At 47.7% G+C, this 12,265-nt stretch overlaps 1 protein-coding gene across 6 annotated transcripts in view; it reads right to left on the bottom strand.

Moving 5' to 3' along the window:
• The window catches only part of LOC134507687 (leucine-rich repeat and fibronectin type III domain-containing protein 1-like protein), a 71,046-nt gene that overhangs the window by 51,798 nt on the left and 6,983 nt on the right, over positions 1-12,265 (bottom strand). The window contains exon 1 of one of the 6 annotated variants that reach the window (XM_063318487.1): positions 10,977-11,129. The exons of the other annotated variants lie outside the window; for them this stretch is intronic. The gene's annotated coding sequence lies outside the window, so the exon portion shown is untranslated. Of the gene's footprint in view, positions 1-10,976; positions 11,130-12,265 lie in introns of those variants that run through there. 6 annotated transcript variants of the gene reach the window in all.

The raw sequence follows: 12,265 nt of genomic DNA, 5'->3' as shown, positions 1-12,265 counted from the left end.
GCAAAGAATACATGCACTACAGCGGAGAGGTCCCAATTTGCAATTTGTGGTGTATAATTACGGCAGCTGAAGAGGGCAAGGCTACGAGCACATGAAGAGGGCAAAGCAACAGTCCTGGAGTGCATGGAGGGTGCTACAGCTGAAGGAGGCTCAATAAATGGGAAGAGAAGGGCATGACGCTGTAGGGTAGTATGTGACAAGTGTGACAGACCCACACCCGACTGCCCACGCTCAGCAGGGGAGTCCACACCACAGGTAACACCTATGTCACCTGCCGGAAAGCTCTGGGGGCTCCTCTGCTATTTCGCTGTGGTGCAAAATGACCCCTCAGCTCACAGCCAGGTGCTATTTTGGGATCGAGAGCGCTGCTTTAGCACGTGGAAAGCACTATCCAGGCTGCAGTCTGAAATTACAGGAGAGAGGGCTCATTAAAAGCCCTTTAGCAAGTTCTCCTGCTCTCACACAAATGATTATATCACCTTGAGAAGTGTTAATGAAACCCTTGAAGCAAAATTCCTCTGTTCTCCCAGGCAGAGAAAACAGTGCATCAGGTAAAGCTAAATCCTTTCTCTTTATCATTGAAGGACGTGTCTGTTCACCCAACAACCCACGACAGTGACGAATGAGAGCCATCTAAGTTCTTGACCATCACACTCTCCCCCGTGGTACCAGCTGAAGCCTACACTGAGGTGGCAAGGTAAAACCAAGGTCTCTTCCAAGCCCACGTCCGTGTGACAAACGCGACCCGCTGGGGTTGAAAGGGGCTGCCTCAAAAATGGAGAGACTGCACAGTTTTGACACACATCATAAATCTGGCAAGCTAGCAAGCTTCCTCTGAAAAAACACGATGACAAACTGGTGCATCATCTGGCCGTCTCTCAACACATCACTGTAGGGCATCACGATTTATCCTTGTTGCCCAGACCCCCAAATCTCTGAAGCTGGTTTAGAACCAGCACATCCTAAGCACGAAAATGAATCAGAAGACAATTCAGGAGGCTGCCAAGTGTACTAGATGGGCACCAAGGCAAGTTTAGGCTCTCGGCGTATGTGTCAGCATCAGCAATCACAGCATCCCTCCGCGTGAAATACAGGAGAGAAGTTCTGAGGCACACGAAAAGTCGCTGCACTGGAGGAAAGTGAAAAAAATATGCCTATGGAATTGAATACTTCCACATGACATCCATTCCGGAGCCTGCGAGGAGATATTTTTCCAGCTGGAATGACAATGTGGAAGGTCTTCTCAGTCTGAATTCCCAGCAAACCCACTAGAAGGCATCTTCAGCAATTCTATCCCCATTCAGTACCAAAACACTTGCTATTCTCATCTTACTTCACCATCTGTGTGGATGAGTAATGTCCCATTATTGAATAATAACACAGTTTCTAGCATGCAGAACAAATAAATAATTTTTTCCTAGTTTATTTACTTTTCTCCATCCCAACCAAGGCTGGATTTCAGATTATCTAATAGGTTGAACGTTTTCTTTACAGATTTCTTCTTTTTACAATGTAGAGAAACGTGGAATGCCTTAAACACACATCACAAAGCGCAATCCAAAAGGAAAGAAAAAAATAAATAAATAAATAAATACAAAAGACGAAAAGCTGCCAGGGAATGACTACTCAGTTTGTGACTTACAGCAATGTTTTACTTTTCATTCTGAAAAGCAAAGGGAAGGGCATGCCACGCAGGGGTGCCATAACCCAAAACGCACTGCCTTTACAACACAAGCTTTTTAATCTGAATTACATTCCTAGTAGATTATTTAAACTGCACTTAATCCTCGTGTGACCACTTTTAATCCCAATTTAAGGGGCTGCAAATCAGGATTAGCCAACTCCGCTCATCTATAATGACTGAACGCATTTTCATTCTGAACAAAGTCATCCATTTGGGGATTTATTTTGCTTTAACTCCCTCAAAGTTAAAGCCAATTAGGTAATGCCACAAAGCTGTTGGCTTAAGAAGAAAAAAAAAAATAAAAAATATACGTGACCAAAGAAAACAGCTAACCTCTATGGGAATCACTGTGATTTGCCGAGCTGTGAAAGTTGACGTTGCAAAGCAAGATAAGTTCGCATCGAGAGAAGCAGCCCTGCCATTCCACCTCTGCTTTACATCCACCGCTTCGTGTCAAAGCTACCAATATAACCCAAATTCCTGGCGCATTAACCCGGTTGAGACCGTTATTCCCATCTACCTTATTAAAATACCAAACTTTTCCGTTCTCCTCCCCCTGCGTGCAGATTGACTCAATTCAGTCATTCCCAAACCACTGGAGAACTCTCTATTGCGTTTTGATACGCAACCGCGCGCACCGAGAGACGTCCCGTAAACGGTAAGAAAGGGCATGTCTAAGGAAAGGATGCTCGCTAACATCGTCCTTGAGCCAGGAAGCGAGAAAGGCCAGGAGAGATGACGCGCGCGTGGCGAGGAGACCGTGCACCCCCCAACTTGGCCATCAGAGCATCCTGCTGTCGGACGGCTCTGCTGCCAAAGCTACGCGCGGCACCGAGCCATGGCGCCGGCCAGAGAGCAACCAGGAAAGCTGGCTCAGACATTTACGGCCGCAAAAGCCGCCCTCTTGCTCTGCGCATCTCAGAAGACCACAAAGGGGATGATGTCCCAAGTTCTTGATCGGGTTCACGTAAAAACCGACAGGCCCCTAAGTCCCCTACCAGCCGTAGGATGCGCTCGTAGCCCAAGTTCCAGCTCCATCTTCCCCCCAGCGTTTTGGAAACTCGTGGCAGTCCTTATGCTTCTTTATTTTAAAACCTCTGCTGTGAGGACAGGCTCAGAGAGTTGGAGTTTTTCAGCCTGGAGAAGAGAAAGGCTCCAGGGAAACCTCAGAGCCCCTTCCAGTACCTAAAGGGGGCCTACGGGAAAGATGGGGACAGACGTTTTAGCGGGGCCTGGTACAATAAGACGGGGGGTAACGGTTTTAAAATAAAAGAGGGAAGATTTAGATTAGATCTAAGGAAGAAGTGTTTTATGCTGAGGGTGGTGAGACACCGGCACGGATTGCCCAGGGAGGCTGTAGATCCCTGGAAACATTCCAGACCAGGTTGGACGGGGCTCTGAGCAACCTGATCTAGTTGAAGGTCCCTGGGGCAGGGAGGTTCCACTAGATGACCTTCAAAAGGTCCCTTCCAACCCAAACCATTCTCTGAAGACCTCTCCCCAGGCAAGGTTTTGCACCATCAGGATGCGAGTCGTCCTCTTCGGGGAGCTGACAAGTCTTGCACCCTCGCTAGCTGGATGAGCCGACGGGTCTCCGGCAACTGTGCCGTTACCATTAAACTACTTCTACTATTTCCTTTTGCTTTTCCAGGGAGTCTAAGACACGCTTTTCACTCCACGCTTACCACAGTTAATAGCTCGAACGCTCGCAGGAAGCACGCGTTGCTGAACGGCGTCGCGTTTTGTTCTCTCCCCTCCTAGGAAGGGAAAGCAACGCGCTTGCAAACAAAATCCCGCTTGCGCCAAGCCCGGTTAGTCTCTGCAGCTGGCGACAACCTCCGGGTCCCAGCTCGTGACTTCCTCCCCGCCTCCCCTTAGAATTCATCCTGCTTCAAAGGTTAACGAGCACCTTGACAGAATACTCCTAGTGCTGAATTTTTGCAGCAAAAGCCGCACGAACGCCACTAGAAAACGTATTGGAAAGGAGGAGGGAAAAAAAAAGAAAAAAAAAAAAGGGAGGGAATCTAAAAGGGAAAAAATAGGAAAAAAAAAAAAAATTTAAAATCCCTGAAATTCCCTCAGACGTTTTATTGAGGGATGCGGATGCAAGCTAGAAGCACCCAGTATAAACATATATTCTGCAAGCTTTTAATAATAATACAATAAACATGTTAAAAAAAAAAAACCCTGCTTTGACAGTCTCTTTTTCAGGAGGATTTGATAAATTGGTGGTTTATAGGCACAATTTTAAAGGTTCATTTTAACACCATCTAAAAGGCAGCAACTATTGTGTTACATGGCAGTCGCTGGTGAATCAGCTTTTGTAAAAACCCTTGCAAACAGCTGAAAAGAAAGAAAATGAGATAGAGAAATAATGACTATTATACACGCAAGAAAGCAACTTTAAAAGATGCAGCATCTATCAGGAAAGGCATTACCATCCTCTTGTTAAAGTCAAATATGCTTTGAGATGCAGAAAAGTCTTCCCCCCCCCCCCCCCCCCAAAAAGCTCCCAGACAAAGGCAAATAGCTCCTGATAGAGCATATGCCACAGAGAAAATGCGAATGTAAAAGCAGACCTGAAAGTCTGGGCACGATCTTATCTCTCAGAGCATTTTAGGGGAGGATTATATTCCAGTGAGTAAAAAGTAATGAAGACTCTGACACTGAGATTTACCATACAAGAGCAGAAGCTTCTTGATACCCCAGGGTGGCCGCGTCTGACTGAATTAGCTGCATTTCAACAGCCAGAATCCTCTTGAACTGACCTTATTCTCAAAGCGACAATCTTCCCCAAGACTGTAGCTGGGAAGCCTTGTGCCGAGCCAAAAAAAAAAAACAACCAAAAAACAACCCCACAAAAAAACCCGCTAAAGCAGAAGAAAAATTGTGCCACTTTTCCAGCAGGTTAAGACTTACGCGCGGAAAGCTTCCTCTGCAGCATTTGTGGGGCTGCACAACGACGCAGCACGGCCCCCGTTGAATTTTTTTGGTCCTGCTATTGCCTCGTTGCTTCCATCTTTCCCGTATGCTCCTTGTACAATTGATTTTCTGCTGAGTGTCCGTAGCCCTTACTGGATCCCAGTCGCTGCCTTTGCCAAGCGACGCGGCACCTTCCCCTTTTCCCCCTTTCAGGAGATCTTATTGGCAAACCCAAAGGGCTGAAGCGGTTTTCCCACGGCTGCTGGAAACCCAAGGAAGCAATGAACCATGCAAGGGCTTCCCTACGCCTTGACCCCACCAGACCAGGTGAAGAGACACCACCTCCATGCCCACACCTCTACCGCCGGCGCTCACGGCTGGCCGGTTGGCTCCAAAAAGCTGTAAAGGAATGAATTCCTCCTACACGAGCTTTGCCCAAAGACAAATCAACCCCAGAGGGCAAATCTGGTTTCCGCGTAATTAATAGGCTCCGTAAGCCGTCACTCACGGCGCCTATGGGCTGTCCAAATTCTGTAGATGCGGAATTACGGGCAGGCATCTCTCCAATACCGTGGTGCGGAGGCTGGAGGCTGACAACATTTAAGCGCATTTTGATAAACACTCCGGCCTCTTCCCCAGGTGCTGACATGTCTGGGTTTAGTAGCGTTATCACCTTAATAGGACTTATTTCTCACCCCGTCACAAGATGAGGGAGAAAGGTACATCAGCAGCTCGCAACCTGCCAGTCCAGATAAGCCTCTCCCGGCCCTTCTCCCTGCCTCCGCTACCAAACGCGGCTATTTTTCAAAGCATTCCCGGCAAAACACCAGAAAGCCCTGCAATCCTCAGGTCTGCCGTGGCGGATTGACGCCAAGCGCCTTCCAGGAGAGGGGTACATCCCTTCGGAAAATGACTACCCTGTCAAATGCACTCCCTCCGGAGATGTCCTTGCAGACTCCGGAGGGTCCTGCACTTGGGACACAACAACCCCATGCAGCGCTACAGGATTGGGGCAGAGTGGCTGGAAAGCAGCTCGACAGAAAAGGAGCTGGGGGTGTTGGTTGACAGCCGGCTGAATATGAGCCAGCAGTGTGCCCAGGTGGCCAAGAAGGCCAACAGCATCCTGGCCTGTATCAGGAATAGTGTGGTGAGCCGGACTAGGGAAGTGATCATCCCCCTGTACTCGGCACTGGTGAGGCCCCACCTCGAGTACTGCCTTCAGTTTTGGGCCCCTCGCTACAAGAGGGACATTGAGGTGTTGGAGCGTGTCCAGAGAAGGGCTACAAAGCTGGTGAGGGGTCTGGAGGACAAACCTTATGAGGAACGACTGAGGGAGCTGGGGGTGTTTAGCCTGGAGAAGAGGAGGCTGAGGGGAGACCTTATCACCCTCTACAACTACCTGAAAGGAGGTTGTAGAGAGATGGGGGCTGACCTCTTCCCCTGGTGACAAGTGATAGGACGAGAGGAAACGGGTTCAAGTTACGTCAGGGGAGGTTTAGATTGGATATTAGGAAACATTTTTTCACTGAAAGGGTTATTAAACATTGGAATAGGCTGCCCAGGGAGGTGGTGGATTCACCATCCCTGGAGGTGTTTAAAAAAAGGGTGGATGGGGCACTGAGGGACATGGTTTAGAAGTGGCTTTTGTCAGGGTAGGCTAAAGGTTGGACTCGATGATCTTAAAGGTCCCTTCCAACCTCAGCAATTCTGTGATTCTATGACAGAGGAAATTCCCTGCTAAACGTGCAGGGAAAGCGTCCATCCAGTAAGCACAAAGCAGCGACAAGACCCACAGCACCCACCAGAAAGACACATATCCACATAAAATAAACTCTTTTCCCAGCTACCTACGGCATACCTACAGGAAGAGCCGCTTTAACTATGCCCGTCTCCACCTGCCCTTCTCCACGGCACCCACGCGAGCTATTTGCATATTTATACAGTGCACCTCAGTGGGATGCTCCAGGTGCCACCGACACACGCGTCCTTTTGGTCTCCAAGCCTGCACATCCCTTGTGTGCAACCCCAGACCCACCTACAAACCACCACCACCCCCCCCCCAAAAAGAAAAGCCACAACAAAGACACCGCAGAAGAAATATTACCCGACTTCCTCCCAGAGGGCAAAATCTTTAGCGTGTCTAGCTGTAAGCTGACCACATCTGCTGATGCCCATTATTTCCTCCCATGGTGTGCTATCAGGCCATACAATCTGTTAGCCGTATATTTAATTGGGTCTCTGACTGCCTGGCCCAAGAGCCGCTTACCTTTCAACATCTAATTTTGCTGAGAAAACAAAACGTTCGGATGTTTCATTTGCTATAACATTTTTCGCAGGCAGCAGAAAAAGTGGGCAAAATCATTTAAAGACCACACTCTGCTTCCATTGAACGGTATGAAGGCGGCCACAAGAGCCTTCTCTGGAAATTTAGCGTCATCCCCTTCATTTAACCTTGCAGTGGCAACTGAGGTCATTCCCATGTCATAGAATGGTTTGGGTTGAAAGGGACCTTAAAGATCATCTAGTTCCAACCCCCCTGCCCTGGGCAGGGACACCTCCCACCAGACCATGTTGCTCCAAGCCCCATCCAACCTGCCTTGAACCCCTCCAGGGATGGGGCAGTGACAACTTGTTGAACTTCACGAGGTTTGCACTGGCCCACCTCTCAAGGTCCACCTGTCCAGGTTCCTCTGGTCCAGGTCCCACTGGATGGCATCCCTCCCCTCCAGCAGGTTGACCGCGCCACGCAGCTTGGTGTCATCGGCAAACTCACTGAGGGTGCCCTTGATCCCACTGAGGAACCCCAGAGGAACGCCACTCATCACTGGTCACCACTTGGACATCAAGCTGCTGACTACAACTTTTCAGCGCGGCCATCCAGCCAGTTCCTTATCCACTGATAAGGTGGCTAAGGATCCACCAACATGCCTTCACGCACTCCCAGTCTCGCATCACCCCTGGTTTGGCACATTCAGTTTGCCCTGGTACATCCATGAACTATGCCAAGCACCAAAGCAAGGGTGCTCCAAGGTCTCCAGATACATGAACAAAGCTTTGAAGGTCCACTTTGACACTCTGTAGGTGACATTATGTTTTTCTAGCACCATGGCAAGTGTAGAAGCCACCCAGGTCCCAAACAAGTTTGCAAGATTTTATATATATATATTATATATCTCCACTTGCAGCAGTCTCGCATAGTCACTGCTCAAAGACCATCACGCCGATGACTTCAACATCTTCCCTCTCCTCCTACCACCAAACTCAGAAACAACAGGCCAAATAATTCCCATGTGGCCAACGCTTGCTGGTGCAGAAAGACTTTTCCAAAGAACAGAAGGCCATCCGAGCAGCATTACCTCCTTTCAAATTGGGGTGGGGAGGTCTGAGCGGGAACAGCATCTCCTGCGAGACCTCACCTCCTTCACCAGCACGTCTCCAGCAGCCCCGGCGGAGCACAGGATTCGCGAAGTCCAAACGGGCTAGAAAATATCTTCTTCAGGCACAGAGCTGCTCACGCCGTAAATTCACTGAGGTGCAGCTGCGTTAGCACAGCTCTGCACCCGAGGTTAATTATTTCTGGCTCCGTCAGGGCTGATTCACCTCCAGCGGCACGCTGACACAGCTGAACTTGGCTTCAGAAATAATTTTGAGGTTTCTGCAGCGCGCCGCGTTGCACAGCGGAACCAGACCTGGAGTAGCTTTACTCGTTTTGGGGAGCACGTGAAGTGGTAAAGCCAAACTTAGCTCATTCCTCCTTCAAGAAACAAATACGTGGCCAGACATAGGCAGCTTCCAGGCCCTGCCGGGGAAAGATGCAGCCCACCCTCTGGTTGCAAAGTTAAGCAGCTTATGTAGGGCAGCTGCAGATATAGATAATAAAAAAAAATAATTAAAAAAAAAAACAAACACGAAAAAACACCCGTACCACAAAAAAAAAAAAGCCCCACCAAACCCAACCAAAAAAAACCACCCCACAACCAAATAGGAAAAAAAACGACCCCAAAACTCAACCCCAAAATCCACCGCACACCCAACACATCCTCACAAAGAAAGAGAAGTAAATTAAGGAAAGAAAAAAAAAAAAAAGGGACACCTCCCCGCCCCCACACCCAAAAAAAAAAAAAAACCAAAACCCACAAAACCCCCCCAGCCCTTCCCCCAAACCCAGCAGGACAAGGACGGAAGCTTTCACTCTTCGGGGTCAATCTACGTTTTTAAAGCCACAAGGTCAAACAGATCAAACCGCCGATTCTTGCGGATACACCCCACAGGCTCTTTCCCTCCACCGCCTGTATCCAGCTCTCGCTGTGCCCATCCTCCCCCAAATAAAACTCAGATTTTGAATTCTTCTCTCCAACCTGGGGGCCGCTTGTCATCGTCCCTAGCTCGTTTTGGGGGATTTTTATCTTGCTGCAAAATAATAACCAAGGTGGCTTGCTAAGCGACATGTAACCTTCTGGCAGAGAAAGGTACCACTTAAGTGGTGCATATATAAGTAACATACATAACATATGTGGTATAAAAGCAGATTTCATTTCTAATTAAGCGCAGGAGGAGGAATAGGACCCCTAAATGCCATTTGAACAATTCACGGTACCTCCGTTTTCTGCATCCTCCACTTTTCCGCCCCTTTCAGCCAAACACTTGTCTGAAATCTCCAAGTTTGCCAAAGAGCTCCCCGTCAGCGCTCACAGTGCTGCTAATTAGTAAGGTGTGGGTGCTAAATTGGAAGTTCAGGGGAAGAAATTATGAAATTAGCCAACAGGAATGAGTTCAGAAACTGCATGCAGCCCAGCGCTATTATAAAAATATTCCTAGAAGAGGCATTTTATTTCAGAGAAAAGCGAGTGAGCGAGCTAAGCCCTGCTTTTCAGTTACATTAATGCGGGAAAAGCACCCAGTCTCATTTGTTTTTCCCATTCTGGCTCCTTTAATAGCACTACTGATTTCCTCTGCTTGGGTATGATTAGTCAGGGGGGTTGGGGAACCCCCTCTTTTTCTCTGATGGAACATAATTTGCAATTCAGATCTTAGTTACGGTGACTCAGGGAAGAACGCTTTCATTAAAAAATGAAAAAATAAAAAATAAAAGAGAAGAATTGGAGGAAAGGAACAAATTTAAGTCTTCAAAATGAGAATGAATTAAACCTCCACAAGGGCCTCAAGCTGCAGGTTGAGGAGACCCTTGAAGGTACCTTGGAATAGGAGTGGTGGCATGAAGAACCAAAGCCTTACCAAGCTTTTTATTTATTTTTTTTTTCTTCGTTATTACAAGTGTGGGGTTTTTTTCCTTAATACAAGTAATTTCTGGGCAACACATCCAGCTTAGCAACCCTCTGACCTAGATGGCGCTCCACGTTAAAAAAAAAAAGGCAAAATTCAACAAATCACTTGCTGCTGACATCAGCCATCCTAAAATGCAACTCCAGAAAAATATTTCAGGGGTAAAACCTGATCTAAAAGACGGACGCTCAGACCTGCGATGCGGTAACCTGAGCGTTTGGTGAGGCAGTAAGGCAAAAATGAAATGGCTCCAAGTATTTCGGAACGGGCGCCAAACATTTACGCGTGGTCGGGCAGCGCTGCCGTGCCACGCTTGGCTTGCGGCCATCCATAAGCAAGAAGTTTTGGGAGGTTTCGGTCAAAAAGGTGAAGCAAGTAGAAGCCGAAAGGTAAAGATGCTGCAAGAAAAGGCAACGGCTTTCTCAGCGTAGCAGGGCAGGCACAGCCAAAGGTCCTTCTCCTACACATCCCAGCCAACAACGGGTCAAGACCACGGTCAAACGGCCTTGGCTTTTTCAACGCCAGGCGAAAGCAGCAGCCACGGCTCTCCTTTTTCTTCGCATTCCTCCGCTGAATAAAGGCCAATTCATTCTGGCACAGGAATCCCAGCACAAAAATGCTGGGCTGTTAACTCCTTCTCATGCAAATAATATCCCTGGGAAATACAAAACCAGGGGGAAGCCATGTACGTACACATCCAGCCCTGGGGCATCCTGCTATTCGAGGGAATTCAAAGGATTAAGGGGCTGTGTTTTAGAAGGAAGCACTGGGCCTAATAAATAAGAAATTCTAATGTTTATTTGCTCATTGGTGCTCAGCCTATTAAGAAAATACCCACAAATTCAACCTCTATATCCATCTACCTGAAATTCCTCTTCAATAAGGATAATCTAGCCACCCCAGACCACACCTTTGATGCCAAAAAAACAAAAAAAAAACAAAAAAAAAACCCCCAACACACCACCAAAAAACCCACCAAAACCCCAAAACAAATCATATGAAACTAAGAACACACACTTTGGGCTTAAAATAACAAAGAAAAGCAGCTCTAAGCAGGCACAGACACAGACAACTCAATGCTCCTGACCTGGCTTAGCATCGCTTATGGAGATTGCATTTCACGACCGAAAAATAAGAAGAAAAATGTGCCATCACAGCAAACTCCGTAGCTCTGTAATAATCTCAGAGTGCCAAGCAATAACACTATTCTAGGATTTCTCTCCATCGCCGACGGCAATAAATAATCCTGGGGAATTCAGCGAAAGGGATCTGCTCTCCTGTGAATTGAAGAGTCTGTAATTTCAGACGCAGAGATGGCTTCTAATTACAGCCAGAGAAGGAAGAGCTGGGGGGGGGGGTAAAAAAAAACCAAAAAACCCAACTAAATAATCTGTCTTCTTTTGCAGGTGCTAAGAGGCTCCATTCGCATCCGAAGGCTGCCACGCGCCTGGTCAGTTTGAAAGGACAAGCCCAAAAATGCATCCACCTTCTCCATACGCTTAGAACGTATTTCACAGGAAAGAAGGAGCGAGCCACGCTCTTCTGTGTTGCTCAGTGATTTTATACACCCGATATTGAAGACCGAAAGCATTTGTAACCCACTTTGCCTGAAGAAAGCGTGAAGCTGCGTTTCACGCAGACATCAACCCTCGAGCAAGTTCCCATTAGCACTGGGAAAAAAAAAAAATACACCCACCAAAAAAAAAAAAACCACCAACTCCCAAACAACTTCCTCTTAAATTCCAGCTCTGGTTTAATGAATCATTAGAAGCGACGAAAATAATCAGCCTCTGGTAGATGGAACAGCCTTCTCCAAGGCAGCATTACCCCCGATGCCTTTGATGGGTAGCGTGGAGCTCTACATGCAGGAGTTCATCCTACCCGCCTCATTTTTCAGCCTAAAAAAAAAAGGAAAAAAAAAAAATGGAAATCGCATTGCTCCAAGGACCCCTGTCCAATAAGAAAATAGTGTTCCTGACATGCCATCAGGGGAACAAGAACCACTCAAAGCAGCCTCGCTGTTTCAAGCGTGTTCAGCAGGAAGGAACCCATGCTCTCTTTGCACTGAAAAGACGAGGGTTTGCGCGTATTTTAGCCTCGGCGGCGGCTCCAAGCCGGGCTATTTCCGAATCCGTGAGAACGTCACCCGGGGAACCCGTGCCAGGAACCGTGCTTCGTTCCAGCTGGAAATGAAGAGCGATTCCACACCTCACGTCTCTTGTGGTGGCGGAGGGAGTAGAAAGAAACAGGTTCGATTCTCGCAACGAGTCGAAAGAGATGAGTGTTTTAAAACCACAAAGAAAAGGAAATATGTGGTTGTTTGACCCTGTTGGTTTTTTTCCACAGCAAAGAAATGCCTGCGAGGCCCCAACGGGG

This window comes from Chroicocephalus ridibundus, chromosome 26 (assembly GCF_963924245.1).
Source record: "Chroicocephalus ridibundus chromosome 26, bChrRid1.1, whole genome shotgun sequence".
NCBI classification, from domain to species: Eukaryota; Metazoa; Chordata; class Aves; order Charadriiformes; family Laridae; genus Chroicocephalus; species Chroicocephalus ridibundus.
This window is presented reverse-complemented; position numbering and strand designations above follow the sequence as displayed.